At 46.6% G+C, this 17,810-nt stretch overlaps 2 pseudogenes; one reads left to right on the top strand and one right to left on the bottom strand.

Annotated features, from left to right (window-relative positions):
• Positions 1 to 6,538: 6,538 nt before the first annotated feature.
• Positions 6,539 to 6,657, bottom strand: LOC134912036 (5S ribosomal RNA; annotated as a pseudogene).
• Positions 6,658 to 7,043: 386 nt separating this feature from the next.
• Positions 7,044 to 7,162, top strand: LOC134912037 (5S ribosomal RNA; annotated as a pseudogene).
• The last annotated feature ends 10,648 nt before the right edge of the window (positions 7,163 to 17,810 follow it).

Below are 17,810 nucleotides of genomic sequence, written 5' to 3' on the forward strand. Positions count from 1 at the left end.
GGGTAATTCCAAGTTGATCGCAGCAGGAAATTTTTTAGCAGTTGGGTAAAACCATGTGCACTGCAGGGGGGGCAGATATAACATTTGCAGAGAGAGTTAGATTTGGGTGGGTTATTTTGTTTCTGTGCAGGGTAAATACTGGCTGCTGTACTTTTACACTGCAATTTAGATTGCAGATTTAACTCACCACACCCAAATCTCTCTCTCTCTGCAAATGTTATATCTGCCCCCCTGCAGTGCACATGGTTTTACCCAACTGCTAAAAAATTTCCTGCTGCGATGAACTTGGAATTACCCCCATTGTCTGCATATAGGGCAATTTTGTGTTTGGAAGAGCCAACTCTTATTCCAACAATGAGGGTGAAAATTTAGGGAGAAAATCCCTGCCTCGTGCCATTGGTGAGCCAGAAGAGCAGTGGGGTAACTTGGTTAACCGTGACCGTAGCAGATGTGGAGCAGTACAAAGTCAGTACACTTCTAGAAATATGCCAGAAAAACCCGAAGTGTTACAAATGTGGAACAAGTCTACAATCCTTTTAGTATTATCTGGAGCCTGTCTACCTGGACTGAATACCACTTGATCAGGGTGAACCAGATGGGTAAGAAGGGGACTCAAACGAGTAACAGCTTTTATGCATAAATTTTAAGATCCTTATTCAGTAACGAATGTGGTCTATAATTAGAACAGCAACTCTTATGTTCACCTTATGGGCCTCCCAAATGATGCCTGGAGAAATATCGAGAGAGACATCAGTGAAAGTGTATTATAACTAATTTCATATCAGAAAATACAGAAGGTTGTCATAAAAATAAGAATTTACTCACCGGTAATTCTATTTCTCGTAGTCCGTAGTGGATGCTGGGAACTCCGTAAGGACCATGGGGAATAGACGGGCTCCGCAGGAGCCTGGGCACTCTAAAAGAAAGATTAGGTACTATCTGGTGTGCACTGGCTCCTCCCTCTATGCCCCTCCTCCAGACCTCAGTTAGGGAAACTGTGCCCGGAAGAGCTGACACAACAAGGAAAGGATTTGGAATCCAGGGTAAGACTCATACCAGCCACACCAATCACACTGTACAACTTGTGATAACCATACCCAGTTAACAGTATGAACAACAACTGAGCCTCCTTTTACGGATGGCTCATAACAATAACCCTTTAGTGAAGCAATAACTATATACATGTATTGCAGAGAGTCCGCACTTGGGACGGGCGCCCAGCATCCACTACGGACTACGAGAAATAGAATTACCGGTGAGTAAATTCTTATTTTCTCTGACGTCCTAGTGGATGCTGGGAACTCCGTAAGGACCATGGGGATTATACCAAAGCTCCCAAACGGGCGGGAGAGTGCGGATGACTCTGCAGCACCGAATGAGCAAACTCAAGGTCCTCCTCAGCCAGGGTATCAAACTTGTAGAATTTAGCAAATTTGTTTGAACCCGACCAAGTAGCCGCTCGGCAAAGCTGTAAAGCCGAGACCCCTCGGGCAGCCGCCCAAGAAGAGCCCACCTTCCTTGTGGAATGGGCTTTTACTGATTTAGGATGCGGCAGTCCAGCCGAGAATGTGCCAGCTGAATCGTGCAACAGATCCAGCGAGCAATAGTTTGCTTTGAAGCAGGAGCCCCCAGCTTGTTGGGTGCATGCAGGATAAATAGCGAGTCAGTTTTCCTGACTCCAGCCGTCCTGGAAACATAAATTTTCAAAGCCCGGACTACGTCCAGCAACTTGGAATCCTCCAAGTCCCGAGTAGCCGCAGGCACCACAATAGGTTGGTTCAGATGAAACGCTGATACCACCTTTGGGAGAAATTGGGGACGAGTCCTCAATTCCGCCCTGTCCATATGGAAGATCAGATATGGGCTTTTACATGACAAAGCCGCCAATTCTGACACACGCCTAGCCGAAGCTAAGGCCAACAGCATGACCACCTTCCACGTGAGATACTTTAGTTCCACGGTCTTAAGTGGCTCAAACCAGTGTGATTTCAGGAAATCCAACACAACGTTAAGATCCCAAGGTGCCACTGGAGGCACAAAAGGGGGCTGAATATGCAGCACTCCCTTAACAAACGTCTGAGCTTCAGGCAGTGAAGCCAGTTCTTTTTGAAAGAAAATAGATAGGGCCGAAATCTGGACCTTTATGGACCCCAATTTTAGGCCCATAGACACCCCTGACTGTAGGAAGTGCAGAAATCGACCCAGCTGGAATTCCTTTGTTGGGGCCTTCCTGGCCTCACACCAAGCGACATATTTCCACCATATGCGGTGATAATGCTTTACTGTCACATCCTTCCTAGCTTTTATCAGCGTAGGAATCACTTCATCTGGAATGCCCTTTTCCGTTAGGATCCGGCGTTCAACCGCCATGCCGTCAAACGCAGCCGCAGTAAGTCTTGGAACAGACAGGGCCCCTGTTGTAACAGGTCCTGTCTGAGAGGCAGAGGCCATGGATCCTCTGAGATAATTTCTTGTAGTTCTGGGTACCAAGTTCTTCTTGGCCAATCCGGAACGATGAGTATAGTTCTTACACCACTCTTTCTTACTATCCTCAGTACCTTGGGTATGAGAGTTAGAGGAGGGAAGACATAAACCGACTGGTACACCCACGGTGTCACTAGTGCGTCCACAGCTATCGCCTGAGGGTTCCTTGACCTGGCGCAATATTTTTTTAGCTTTTTGTTGAGGCGGGACGCCATGATGTCCACCCGTGGCAGTTCCCAGCGATTTACAATCTGTGTGAAGACTTCTTGATGAAGTCCCCACTCTACCGGGTGGAGGTCGTGCCTGCTGAGGAAGTCTGCTTCCCAGTTGTCCACTCCCGGAATGAACACTGCTGACAGTGCTAGCACGTGATTCTCCGCCCATCGAAGAATCCTTGTGGCTTCTGCCATTGCCATCCTGCTTTTCGTGCCGCCCTGGCGGTTTACATGGGCGACCGCCGTGATGTTGTCTGACTGGATCAGAACCGGGTGGTTTTGAAGCAAGGGCTCTGCTTGACTCAGGGCGTTGTAAATGGCCCTTAGTTCCAGTATATTTATGTGTAGTGAAGTCTCCAGACTTGACCACTGTCCTTGGTAGTTTCTTCCCTGAGTGACTGCCCCCCATCCTCGGAGGCTTGCATCCGTGGTCACCAGGACCCAGTCCTGTATGCCGAACTTGCGGCCCTCGAGAAGATGAGCACTCTGCAGCCACCACAACAGAGACACTCTGGCCCTTGGGGACAGAGTGATCAACCGATGCATCTGAAGATGCGATCCGGACCATTTGTCCAACAGATCCCACTGAAAGATCCTTGCATGGAACCTGCCGAAGGGAATTGCTTCGTAAGAAGCCACCATCTTTAACAGGACTCGCGTGCAGTGATGCACCGACACCTGTTTTGGTTTCAGGAGGTCCCTGACCAGAGATGACAATTCCTGGGCCTTCTCCACCGGGAGAATCACCTTCTTCTGTTCTGTGTCCAGAATCATGCCCAGGAAAAGCAGACGCGTCGCAGGAATCAGCTGCGACTTTGGGATATTCAGAATCCAGCCGTGCTGTTGCAACACTTCCCGAGAGAGTGCTACGCTGACCAACAACTGCTCTCTGGACCTCGCCTTTATGAGGAGATCGTCCAAGTACGGGATAATTATAACTCCCTTCTTTCGAAGGAGTATCATCATTTCGGCCATTACCTTGGTAAATATTCTCGGTGCCGTGGAGAGACCAAACGGCAACGTCTGGAATTGGTAATGACAGTCTTGTACCACAAACCTGAGGTATTCCTGGTGAGGTGGGTAAATGGGGACATGCAAGTAAGCATCCTTGATGTCCAGCGACACCATAAAATCCCCTCTTCCAGGCTTGCAATAACCGCCCTGAGCGATTCCATTTTGAACTTGAACTTCCTTATATAAGTGTTCAAGGATTTTAAATTCAGGATGGGTCTCACCGAACCGTCCGGTTTCGGTACCACAAACATTGTGGAATAGTAACCCCTGCCCTGTTGAAGGAGGGGGACCTTGATTATCACCTGCTGGAGGTACAGCTTGTGAATTGCCGCCAGTACTACCTCCCTTTCCCTGGGAGCAGCTGGCAAGGCTGATTTGAGGTAACGGCGAGGGGGAGTCGCCTCGAACTCCAGCTTGTATCCCTGAGATACAATTAGTACAGCCCAGAGATCCACTTGTGAGCGAACCCACTGGTTGCTGAAGTTTCGGAGACGCGCCCCCACCGCACCTGGCTCCGCCTGTGGAGCCCCAATGTCATGCGGTGGACTTAGTGGAAGCAGGGGAGGATTTTTGTTCCTGGGAACTGGCTGCCTGGGGCAGCTTCTTTCCTCTACCCTTGCCTCTGGCCAGAAAGGATGCTCCTCTGACCCGCTTGCCTTTCTGAGGCCGAAAGGACTGCATTTGATAATACGGTGCTTTCTTAGGCTGTGAGGGAACCTGAGGTAAAAAAGTCGACTTCCCAGCAGTTGCTGTGGATACGAGGTCCGAGAGACCGTCCCCAAATAATTCCTCACCCTTATAAGGCAAAACCTCCATGTGTTTTTTAGAATCAGCATCACCTGTCCACTACCGAGTCCATAATACTCTCCTGGCAGAAATGGACATTGCATTAATTCTAGATGCCAGCAGGCAAATGTCCCTCTGTGCATCCCGCATATATAAGACGACGTCTTTTATATGTTCGATGGTTAGCAAAATAGTATCCCTATCGAGGGAATCAATGTTGTCTGACAGGGTATCAGTCCATGCTGCTGCAGCACTACACATCCAGGCTGAAGCAATAGCAGGTCTCAGTAGAGTACCAGAGTGTGTATACAGACTTCAAGATAGCTTCCTGCTTTCTATCCGCAGGATCTTTTAGGGCGGCCGTATCCTGAGACGGCAGTGCCACCCTTTTAGATAAGCGTGTTAGCGCCTTGTCCACCCTAGGGGATGTTTCCCAACGTAACCTATCCGTTGGCGGGAAAGGGTACGCCATCAGTAACCTCTTAGAAATCACTAGTTTCTTATCAGGGGATCTCCACGCTTCTTCACACAAATCATTTAATTCATCAGATGGGGGAAAAGTCACTGGCTGCTTTTTCTCCCCAAACATAATACCCCTTTTGGTGGTAACCGGGTTAATATCAGAAAATAAGAATTTACTTACCGATAATTCTATTTCTCATAGTCCGTAGTGGATGCTGGGGACTCCGTAAGGACCATGGGGAATAGCGGCTCCGCAGGAGACTGGGCACATCTAAAGAAAGCTTTAGGACTATCTGGTGTGCACTGGCTCCTCCCCCTATGACCCTCCTCCAAGCCTCAGTTAGGATACTGTGCCCGGACGAGCGTACACAATAAGGAAGGATTTTGAATCCCGGGTAAGACTCATACCAGCCACACCAATCACACCGTATAACCTGTGATCTGAACCCAGTTAACAGCATGATAACAGAGGAGCCTCTGAAAGATGGCTCACAACAATAATAACCCGATTTTTGTAACAATAACTATGTACAAGTATTGCAGACAATCCGCACTTGGGATGGGCGCCCAGCATCCACTACGGACTATGAGAAATAGAATTATCGGTAAGTAAATTCTTATTTTCTCTAACGTCCTAAGTGGATGCTGGGGACTCCGTAAGGACCATGGGGATTATACCAAAGCTCCCAAACGGGCGGGAGAGTGCGGATGACTCTGCAGCACCAAATGAGAGAACTCCAGGTCCTCCTCAGCCAGGATATCAATTTTGTAGAATTATACAAACGTATTTGCTCCTGACCAAGTAGCTGCTCGGCAAAGTTGTAAAGCCGAGACCCCTCGGGCAGCCGCCCAAGATGAGCCCACCTTCCTTGTGGAGTGGGCATTTACAGATTTTTGGCTGTGGCAGGCCTGCCACAGAATGTGAAAACATTGGTTGTTGATCCTGCACAGAACTAGATTCAAAGATACAGAAAATTAAATAAGAGCCAGAAATGGACAATAATCTTTGGAAATCCCAATCTGTCCGTATGGCGGTGCGCCCAGGGTCATAAAAGGCAAGCAAAATTGTATGTACAAAGAGAAAAAAAGTATGACACTAGTTTGGGCGCACTCTTGTTATTAATTTTTGATGATGATCAAATGAGATAAAGGCCTAAAGCTTGATATTGACGTCTAGGGCTAGTACTCTGCTATCCTTTTAAATAACCTCACAACAGGATATATTCTGCATGAATAGCCATATTTATATAATGAAAAATGTGACTGGAAGGAATACCAATTTATGTTGCAAAATAATGTGTGAAATGTTCAGATCTTAATTATACCTGGATAATTGCATAAAGGAAGGTAGCTACATCACAAACTGCCTCCGTCTGCCAAAGATCTGTACAAACTTTGTTTGTATTAATACGGCCCGGATTAGGGTTGGATTAGTGGGTGGGAGAGCCCACACACTATGAAATGATTTTTAGTAACTTGCCACTGTCTTTAATGGGTAATTCATAGGAAGATTAGGAAAGTAGTTGGAATCAGTGAAGTAGTGATACTGCTGTTGACGTTAATACCATAGGAGGATCTCTCTACTTCACCGGGTATTCCCTAGTAGTCACCCGTCTAGGTACTGACCCAGCCCACCTCCGTTTAGCTTCCAAGATCGGACGAGATTGGGCGTGAACGGAGGGGTATGGTCGTAGAGAGAAATTGCCCTATATCGCCAATGAGAGTGCACCGAAACGGAAGGATAGATTCCTTCTCGGGAGAGAATGTTACGAGATTATAAAATGATTAAATAAATACCGATAGATAATTAGGTGTGAATCTGCTGTCCACGTTAGACTGGCAAGACGTGTACCCTAGGGGACTGGTCCGCCTGAATCGTGGATGAGAGAACTCTCATCCACGATTCAGGCGGACCAGTCCCCTAGGGTACACGTCTTGCCAGTCTAACGTGGACAGCAGATTCACACCTAATTATCTATCGGTATTTATTTAATCATTTTATAATCTCGTAACATTCTCTCCCGAGAAGGAATCTATCCTTCCGTTTCGGTGCACTCTCATTGGCGATATAGGGCAATTTCTCTCTACGACCATACCCCTCCGTTCACGCCCAATCTCGTCCGATCTTGGAAGCTAAACGGAGGTGGGCTGGGTCAGTACCTAGACGGGTGACTACTAGGGAATACCCGGTGAAGTAGAGAGATCCTCCTATGGTATTAACGTCAACAGCAGTATCACTACTTCACTGATTCCAACTACTTTCCTAATCTTCCTATGAATTACCCATTAAAGACAGTGGCAAGTTACTAAAAATCATTTCATAGTGTGTGGGCTCTCCCACCCACTAATCCAACCCTAATCCGGGCCGTATTAATACAAACAAAGTTTGTACAGATCTTTGGCAGACGGAGGCAGTTTGTGATGTAGCTACCTTCCTTTATGCAATTATCCAGGTATAATTAAGATCTGAACATTTCACACATTATTTTGCAACATAAATTGGTATTCCTTCCAGTCACATTTTTCATTATATAAATATGGCTATTCATGCAGAATATATCCTGTTGTGAGGTTATTTAAAAGGATAGCAGAGTACTAGCCCTAGACGTCAATATCAAGCTTTAGGCCTTTATCTCATTTGATCATCATCAAAAATTAATAACAAGAGTGCGCCCAAACTAGTGTCATACTTTTTTTCTCTTTGTACATACAATTCTGCCACAGAATGTGCAAGCTGAATTGTACTGCAAATCCAACGAGCAATAGTCTGCTTAGAAGCAGGAGCACCCAGCTTGTTGGGTGCATACAGGATAAACAGCGAGTCAGATTTCCTGACTCCAGCCGTCCTGGAAACATATATTTTCAGGGCACTGACAACGTCTAGCAACTTGGAGGCCTCCAAGTCCCTAGTAGCCGCAGGCACCACCAATAGGTTGGTTCAGGTGAAACGCTGAAACCACCTTGGGGAGAAACTGAGGACGAGTCCTCAATTCCGCCCTGTCCGAATGGAAAATCAGATAAGGGCTTTTCAGGATAAAGCCGCCCATTCTGACACGCGCCTGGCCCAGGCCAGGGCCAAAAGCATGACCACTTTTCATGTGAGATATTTTAACTCCACAGATTTAAGTGGTTCAAACCAATGTGACTTTTGGAACCCAAAACTACATTGAGATCCCAAAGTGCCACTGGAGGCACAAAAGGAGGCTGTATATGCAGTACCCCTTTTACAAATGTCTGAACTTCAGGGACTGAAGCTAGTTATTTTTTGGAAGAAAATTGACAGGGCCGAAATTTGAACCTTAATGGACCCCAATTTCAGGCCCATAGACACTCCTGTTTGCAGGAAATGTAGGAATCGACCCAGTTGAATTTCCTCCGTCGGGCCTTACTGGCCTCGCACCACGCAACATATTTTCGCCAATTGCGGTGATAATGTTTTTGCGGTTACATCCTTCCTGGCTTTGATCAGGATAGGGATGACTTCATCCGGAATGCCTTTTTTCCTTCAGGATCCGGCGTTCAACCGCCATGCCGTCAAACGCAGCCGCGGTAAGTCATGGAACAGACAGGGTCCTTGCTGGAGCAGGTCCCTTCTTAGAGGTAGAGGCCACGGATCTTCCGTGAGCATCTCTTGAAGTTCCGGTTACCAAGTTCTTCTTGGCCAATCCGGAACCACGAATATAGAGCTTACTCCTCTCCATCTTATCAATCTCAGTACCTTGGGTATGAGAGGCAGAGGAGGGAACACATACCCTGACTGGTACACCCACGGTGTTACCAGAGCGTCTACAGCTTATTGCCTGAGGGTCCCTGGACCTGGCGCAATACCTGTCGAGTTTTTAATCATGTGGGAGACTTCTGGGTGAAGTCCCCACTCTCCCGGGTGGAGGTCGTGCTGAGGAAGTCTGCTTCCCAGTTGTCCACTCCCGGAATGAATACTGCTGACAGTGCTATCACATGATTTTCCGCCCAGCGAAGAATCCTTGCAGCTTCTGCCATTGCCCTCCTGCTTCTTGTGCCACCCTGTCTGTTTACGTGGGTGACTGCCGTGATGTTGTCCGACTGGATCAACACCGGCTGACCTTGAAGCAGAGGTCTTGCTAAGCTTAGAGCATTGTAAATGTCCCTTAGCTTCAGGATATTTATGTGAAGTGATGTCTCCAGGCTTGACCATAAGCCCTGGATATTCCTTCCCTGTGTGACTGCTCCCCAGCCTCGCAGGCTGGCATCCGTGGTCACCAGGACCCAGTCCTGAATGCCTAATCTGCGGCCCTCTAGAAGATGAGCACTCTGCAACCACCACAGGAGGGACACCCTTGTCCTTGGTGACAGGGTTATCCGCTGATGCATCTGAAGATGTGACCCGGACCATTTGTCCAGCAGGTCCCACTGGTGCGTGGAATCTGTCAAATGGGATTGCTTCGTAGGAAGCCACCATTTTACCCAGAACCCTTGTGCATTGATGCACTGAGACTTGGCTCGGTTTTAGGAGGTTCCTGACTAGCTCGGATAACTCCCTGGCTTTCTCCTCCGGGAGAAACACCTTTTTCTGGACTGTGTCCAGGATCATCCCTAGGAACAGAAGACACGTCGTCGGAACCAGGTGCGATTTTGGAATATTGAGAATCCAATCGTGCTGCCGCAACACTACCTGAGATAGTGCTACACCGACCTCCAACTGTTCCCTGGATCTTACCCTTATCAGGGAATTGTCCAAGTAAGGGATAACTAAAATTCACTTCCTTCGAAGGAATATCATCATTTCGGCCATTACCTTGGTAAAGACCCGGGGTGCCGTGGACCATCCATACGGCAGCGTCTGAACTGATAGTGACAGTTCTGTACCATAAACCTGAGGTACCCTTGGTGAGAAGGGTAAATTTTGACATGAAGGTAAGCATCCTTGATGTCCCGAGACATCATGTAGTCCCCTTCTTCCAGGTTCGCAATCACTGCTCTGAGTGACTCAATCTTGAATTTGAACCTCTGTATGTAAGTGTTCAAAGATTTTAGATTTAGAATCGGTCTCACCGAGCCGTCCGGCTTCGGTACCACAACAGTGTGGAATAATACCCCGTTCCCTGTTGCAGGAGGGGTATCTTGATTATCACCTGCTGGGAATACAGCTTGTGAATGGCTTCCAAAACGGTCTCCCTGTCAGAAGGAGACATCGGTAAAGCCGACTTTAGGAAACGGCGAGGGGGAGACGTCTCGAATTCTAATTTGTACCCCTGAGATATCACCTGAAGGATCCAGGGGTCTACTTGCGAGTGAGCCCACTGCGCGCTGAAATTCATTGAGACGGGCCCCCCCACCGTGCCTGATTCTGCTTGTAAAGCCCCAGCGTATACTGAGGGCTTGGCAGAGGCGGGAGAGGGTTTCTGTTCCTGGGAACTGGCTGATTTCTGCAGCCTTTTTCCTCTCCCTCTGTCACGGGGCAGAAATGAGGAACCTTGTCCACGAAAAGACTGCGCCTGATAATACGGCGTCTTCTCATGTTGAGAGGCGACCTGGGGTACAAACGTGGAATTCCCAGCTGTTGCCGTGGCCACCAGGTCTGAGAGACCGACCCCAAATAACTCCTCCCCTTAATAAAGCAATACTTCCAAATGCCGTTTGGAATACGCATCACCTGACCACTGACGTGTCCATTGTCAAAGTCAGAAAAATATCTCTATACACACTGCCATATTTGCACCTCACACTGGTCCGCGCTGCGCATGCGTGCGCTCTCCCGTGAAGGCGCATACCCGCTGTTGCGTGCACCCGCTGGTGCACGGTATGCGTATTTACGGTAAAGTTTGTGTAGTCGTAGCGTGCGACTCAATCGTTACATATTTTCACAAATAATGTAATTTTATAGATCATGGTCCCTTTGATAGATTCTGAAAGTTTGGTTAATATAGAATGTTTATGAACAGAGGAATCCCTCTTTGTTTGATACGAAGGGTCAGATAGGAGTAATACAGTGGTGTTTAGTATCCATCGGAAGAATATTTAATTAGAAATATTCCGGTGTTGGTTTGAAGCAGATCAATCGCTCGTGCGAATAGTTATGGACATAAGAAGTTTATGAACATTTACTTTATTTGCACTTTATTACCCATGCGGCGGGAAACCCAGTTTCCCTCCCACCTGAGCAGTTGGAAATAGTCACAGCCCACCTGTATGAATCAACCTATGACCTTTTGTTATAATGCGAAGCCGAATTCCTGTGTCCAATGAACAATGAGATTGTAGGGACCATTGAATTGTATTGTGTGTGGGGCATAAATAGCAGGCCGACCATATCCAACTTCACTCTCTTCAACGGTTCTCATTGCTGATAATCGGGAGCTGGATATCGAGGCGCATGCGATCGTTCCCCTTGTGCGTAAGTTCTCTCCGTAATCATATTGTCTTACTGTGAGCCATTTCTCTCTCTCCCTCTCTTCTCTTTCTCTCGTATTTTTCCTTGATTAGACTTAATTGTATTGTATTGTATTTCCCTGTGTAGTTATCTGGTTAGTTGGTTTATGTTATATTGTAGTGTATGCTTTGTACTGTGATTCTTTTTGCAAGTATAATAGTCATAATACATATAATAGGTTTCGGACCCTAAGCCCAGGTATCTGTGTATTCTTTATAGTGTTAAGTATTCCCTGAGCATCGGTGACGCTCAAGCAGCTTTGTAGTTAATCAGGTTACACAAGGTTGCACTTACACTTTGTCTCTACATTAAGGTTTGCTGTGTATTTCATTACTAAAGGTATAGATATAAAGGTTTAACGTTGTGAGCGTCTGCATCGCTGGTGATCTCCTCGTGGTCCCGAGCGCCGCTACGCTATAGCGAATCATTACGATAAGTCAACAGCCAATAGTCTGCCTGCCTGCGATCACTTGGCCGTGAGTGAACGTGACGCCTGAGCGTCTCGATCACGGCTAAGCGATCGATACGCAACTTGCGTACCCTTACGGTACTTCTTACGTAGATAGCGTACAGTGTTCTTAGACCTCATAAAGGGTTATATACACGATAAATATTTAGCTTTATCAATTGGCGGCTCGTCCTGTCCTTCACATATCTGCACTAGGTAGATCAGCAGACATTATCCCTCAGCAAAGGGCGGGAGGTTGTCTCGTAGTGCTGACGGGATAAGCGTCTGCTTCGCTTAGATAAAAGAGTGCTGAAGGAATCCGGGAACCGGAGGTAAGAACAAAACGCTAGTGTCTTTTAAAACTGTATTTTTCTGTCTTGTGTACACACGCACGCACACATATATATCTGCATTTCTTTTTCTTTTTCATTTTCGTATATCACTCTCCTGTCTACCAGTTTTATAGTCGATAGAAGTGCAAAAAAAAAAAAGATTTGCCGTTATTTCATAGTTTAAGAGTAAAGGTAATATAGTTAAAAGATAGACAAACACACAGTTTTGCCTGGGAGATAAGGCGAAGTCAGTGTGTTGAGTGGTAGATGACCAGGGATCATCTACATTGATAAAAATATAAATTGTGTTACGGTGGATCTTTGCTTTGCGTACACGTGTCCCTAACAAAAGACTTGTGTACGCAATCCAAAGGCAGACGCACGCAGCGTACATTACGCAACGGAGCGTCCGGTTACGCCCACGTAGCTCAAGTCACGATAAGTTGATTTTTAACGCAACGCGATAAGTAACGCAAAGCGGTAAATAGCGCCACAGGCGATAAATAACGCAAGTCTATTTTTGGAAATCCAAAATTTAAATTAACAGATCCTGCTCCTAATTGGTAACACAGCTGGGCTAAAGAAAAATTTCTGCGCAGAAATAAAAATAGAAGCAAAAGTGTACATGTGATGAGTGAGTGTTTTTGTATTACATAAGTTTATATAACTTAAAGGTTGAACCACAAGAAAAGTCGAGTACTCGTGAGGTACACGCGTGTAAGTGACGTGCACGGTGGCTAGGGAGGCATCCTTGGTTAAACATAATATTTGAGCATTAGAGTATAGCGGACCAGTATAGAACAAGACCAGGAGGTCAGACCAGGAGGTCGTACAGAACAAGACCAGGAGGTCATAGTAGACCAGCAGGTCCAGGTACAGTAAACAGGGAAGTCCGCTATACAGTTCAGAGGCACAACACCAAAAGAAGGGTTGGTGCAAGACCCATATAGGCCGTACAAGCTCTGGCTGAAGGAATTCGCAGTCGTAAGTTTCGATTCCATTGGTCTTTCCGTACACAAGCTTAGTTGTTTGTGTACTGAACGACTGGACCGCACGTAATTGTGTACAGTAGTTAGTAATCTGACCTAGTACCATTAGAGTAAAGGGGTCACAAACGCTATTTGTACATTCTGACGTGATTTGTGTAATTTTTTATTTTTCAAGAAGGGAAGTTCGCTGGTCACTCAGGAACTATCTGACAAACCTCACCTTTACTGGAAAGAGTAAGTGTTCTGCGGATAACCCTCGCATGTTCCAGTAAACAACGGTTTTTATAGGTGCCCTGGGTCGAGTGCGCCAGCACCATATCGGTGTGATCAGGTCGCATTGGTCGGCGTGGGCGAGTGAGTGGGGTACTCGGTAAACCGCCACCGTCAGCCTATTGTGAACAATCTGGTTTTCTGTAAGGGTTCGCTGAAGACCTTGATATAGAGATCAGAGGTAGAGCAAGCAACGCCTGCAGAGTTATGGGGGCCAGTTGTTCAGGTAGGGGGCGATCAACCTCGGTTCGGGTTGATTCAGTGGTCCGACCAATTGGGTCGGCCAGGTATATCATGTGTGAGAAATATGGAAGTCACACAGAGGTTTTATGTGATGAATGGGAGAGAATGACGGTACAAGACCGGGAGAAATTCCCAAGAATAGGTAGCTTCAGCCCAGAGGTGTTACAAAATTTAAGGAGGAGGATATGTCTCATAAAATCAACAAAGAGACGAGTTCAGCATTATGATTATTTACAGTTGTGGCAACAGGAAGGTGAGATACAGAGAGGTTTGGCTCAGGCGGCGGGATCTGGCTCTAACAGAAAACTGATTGCCACGGCCCCGCCGCCACCATATATATCAGGAGAGAAGTTGATTACGGAGAAAGACGCACTAAGGTGTAACACAAAATCACTTAGTAACTGTGTAAATGTTAATGATAATGTTAACCCATTAACCCATGCAAGTATTAACCCGTGCAAGTTGTACCCTGTTTTGAACTTTCCTCAGGAGTGTGATCAAGAGGACGAAGCGACAACGATTTCAGCGCTCTCTCTAGCAGCCACCATAGCAGAGACCACAGTAGGCACAGCAACACCCATGAGATTAGTAAAGGCCCCTAGCGGAGGGATAGGTGAGGTCGTATCAACTGGTAAGTACGGCACCATGCATTATGCTGAGACTATTTCACCACAAGCTGTAGAATCTACACAGAATGAGGTTGTTAGAATTACTCCTGTTAGGGTAATAGCAGTTCCCAATGGGAAAACAGATGTATCAGGAGCCACTCCCATAAGGAACATTGCCATGTACAGCCCATTTTCCCGAATGGAATTAAGGACCATAGTGTCTGAATTCCCTGACCCTAGAAAAGATTTAGTTGCCAGCCAAAAATACATCACAGACTTAGGAAACACTTTAGAGCCCAATAATAAAGATTGGCAGATATTGCTAAAAGCTTGTTTACCCTCCAATGTCGACTCAGCTCAATTTTTAGCTGATTGTGGACTAGATCTGGATGTACCTCTTACAGATGTGTACAACAAAGATAACGTAAGAAGGATAAACTTACAGTTAAAGGAGCATTTCCCAGCAGTTGTTAAATGGAACAAAATATTTTCCATTAAACAAAAAGAGTCAGAAACAGCTGCAGAATATTTTCACCGGGCACTATTAGAAATGGCAAAGTACACTGGTATAGAGGACATTAGAACAAATCCAAACCATCGAGAAGTAGCAGTATCTGTACTAATGGATGGTTTGAAGGAAACATTAAAGGCAAGGGTACAGACCACGCAACCATGTTGGCGAGGTCTGTCAGTGTCCACTTTGAGAGAGGCTGCTATTGATCACGACCGAAACATCACCAGACACAGGGAGTCGCAGAGTGATAAGCTAATGTCAGTAAGTATACAGGCTCTGACCACAAAGCAGCCTGCGTATGTACCATCCAACCCTGTGGGTAAGTCAACTATGATAACATGTTATTCTTGTCAAAGACAGGGACACTATGCACGAGACTGTAGAGCGAAAAATTCGCAAAGATCATACCAACCCCCTAGACAACGACACGACACACGACATTGGGAGCAAGGTCTGCAGAAACGGAGTTATGAGCCACATACAGGGGAAACAAAAAGATATCCCCCAAACAGAGACTGGCATGCCTCTGGTAGTTCCCAACTATCTCCCTCACAAATAGTTGCTGCCAGCGGGATTCAGGGAGGTCACCATACCCAATAGGGGTGTGGCCATACCTGTAATCTGCAGCCAGTGAAATTGATTGCCAACCTTGAAAGTGAACCCGAGGTCGCAATTAATGTAGCTGGTAAAACTTTGAACTTTCTTGTAGACACAGGGGCGGCCAAGTCAGTGATAAATTCGACAGTGGGCATGAGAACCACTGGTAGGACAATTCCAGCCATGGGAGTAACAGGAGTAGTCCAGCACTACCCTGTTAGCAAACCAGCCGAGATTACAATAGGGCCTTTGCATACCAAGCATTCCTTTTTGCTGGCTGCATCGGCACCAACCAATCTCCTGGGAAGAGACTTACTGTGTAAAATGGGGTGCGTCATTTATTGTACTCCTGAAGGTGTATTCTTGGACATACCTGAGAATCACGCTCAGGAAGTGCGAGACATGTTAGACTCCCCATCAAAATTAATGTCACATACCATTATGACAAATAGGAATCCATCCCAAGTAGAAGAGATGACATCTCAGATACCAGAGTCACTTTGGACAACAGACGGACAGGACACTGGATTAATGGCAAACGTAGCTCCAGTAGTTGTACAAGTAAAAGATGGTAGGATAGCTCCAAAAATCCCACAGTATCCTCTGAAGCCAGAGGTGGAGTTAGGAGTTTACCCAGTAATAGAGCGCTTGCTACAACAGGGCATTCTGGTAAGAACGTCCAGCACTGCCAATAGTCCCATCTTCCCTGTTAAAAAGAGTGGGGGGAGGGGTTACAGGCTAGTGCAGGATCTAAGGGGGATTAACAAAATAGTTGAGAGTCAGTTCCCCGTAGTGCCAAATCCAGCTGTCATCCTAATGCAAATCCCTCCCACTGCCAAATTTTTCACTGTTATTGACCTCTGCTCCGCTTTCTTTTCGGTACCTCTGCACCCTGACAGCCAATATTTGTTTGCATTCACATACAGAGGAGTCCAATACACGTGGACTCGATTACCCCAAGGTTTCATAGATAGTCCAAGTATATTTTCTCAGGCTTTGCATGATTGTTTACAGTCTTTCCAACCAGACAGTGGATCAGTATTGATACAGTATGTGGACGATTTATTACTGTGTTCAGATTCACTGGAAGCATCTCTGAAGGATACGAAACAGCTCCTGTTTCATCTTTCAGACACCGGACACAAGGTGTCCAAAGACAAGTTGCAATTATGCCAAACTAAGGTAAAATATTTGGGACACTGTCTAACACAAGGACTGAGACACCTGACCGCTGATAGAATCCAAGCAATTAGAGACATGACCCTGCCACAAACCCAGCAACAGATCAGAACGTTTTTAGGAATGTGTGGGTATTGCCGTAATTGGATCCCAGGGTTTTCCATTTTAGCGTTACCTTTGCAGGAAATGGTCTCCTCAAACAAACCTGATAGGATTTCGCATACAGACGAGTCCGAAACAGCATTTGAGAGACTCAAACAGTGCCTAACGCAGGCACCAGCACTAGGTATGCCAGACTATGGGAAACCCTTTGAACTATACGGAACAGAAAGTGCTGGTTGCGCGGCAGGCGTACTAACCCAAAAACACGGTGATGCCAGCAGGCCAGTTGCATACTACAGCGCTCAGCTAGATACGGTAGCGCGATCCCTCCCCACTTGCTTGCGAAGCGTGGCTGCAATAGCATTGCTAGTGACAAAAAGCGAAGATGTCGTGCTAGGCCACAACCTCACAATCCATACGCCACATGCGGTATCAGCCTTATTGAATTCTGCCCAAACCAGACACGTCTCATCAGCGAGGTTTACAAGATGGGAATTAGCACTAATGGCCCCCGTAAACATCACCATAAGGAGATGCAGTGCATTAAATCCTGCAACATATCTCCCAGGTGTGCCTGGTCAGGCACAAAGGGTGGAAGGTGAGAGTGCTGGGGAAGGAGGATTTAATACAAAGGAAGATACACATGATTGTATGGAATATTTGACCCAAAATTTTACCGCAAGGCCTGACATCAGTGACAACCCACTGGAAGATGCAGAACTCACGTTCTACACGGACGGTAGTTGTCACAGACAGTCAGACTCGGGAGACTTGTGTACTGGATACGCAGTCGTAGATGACCAAGACACCATAGAAGCGGAACCGCTAGGCCCACCTCACTCAGCCCAGGTTGCTGAACTGGTCGCCCTAACCAGAGCATGTGAATTGGCTAAGGGTAAGTCAGCCAATATCTACACCGATTCTAGATACGCATTCGGGGTAGTCCATGATTTCGGAGCCCTATGGCGCCTCAGAAATTTCATGACGGCAGCTGGTACACCGGTAGCGCATGCAGCTCACATAAAAAGGCTTCTAACAGCGATACAGGAACCCGACAGAGTGGCTGTTATCAAATGTAAAGCACATACATATAGCCAAGACCCGGTATCACTTGGTAACAGCCGAGCAGACGAAGCTGCTAAGTTAGCAGCTGCTACC

This window comes from Pseudophryne corroboree, chromosome 4, assembly GCF_028390025.1.
Source record: "Pseudophryne corroboree isolate aPseCor3 chromosome 4, aPseCor3.hap2, whole genome shotgun sequence".
Classification (NCBI taxonomy): Eukaryota; Metazoa; Chordata; class Amphibia; order Anura; family Myobatrachidae; genus Pseudophryne; species Pseudophryne corroboree.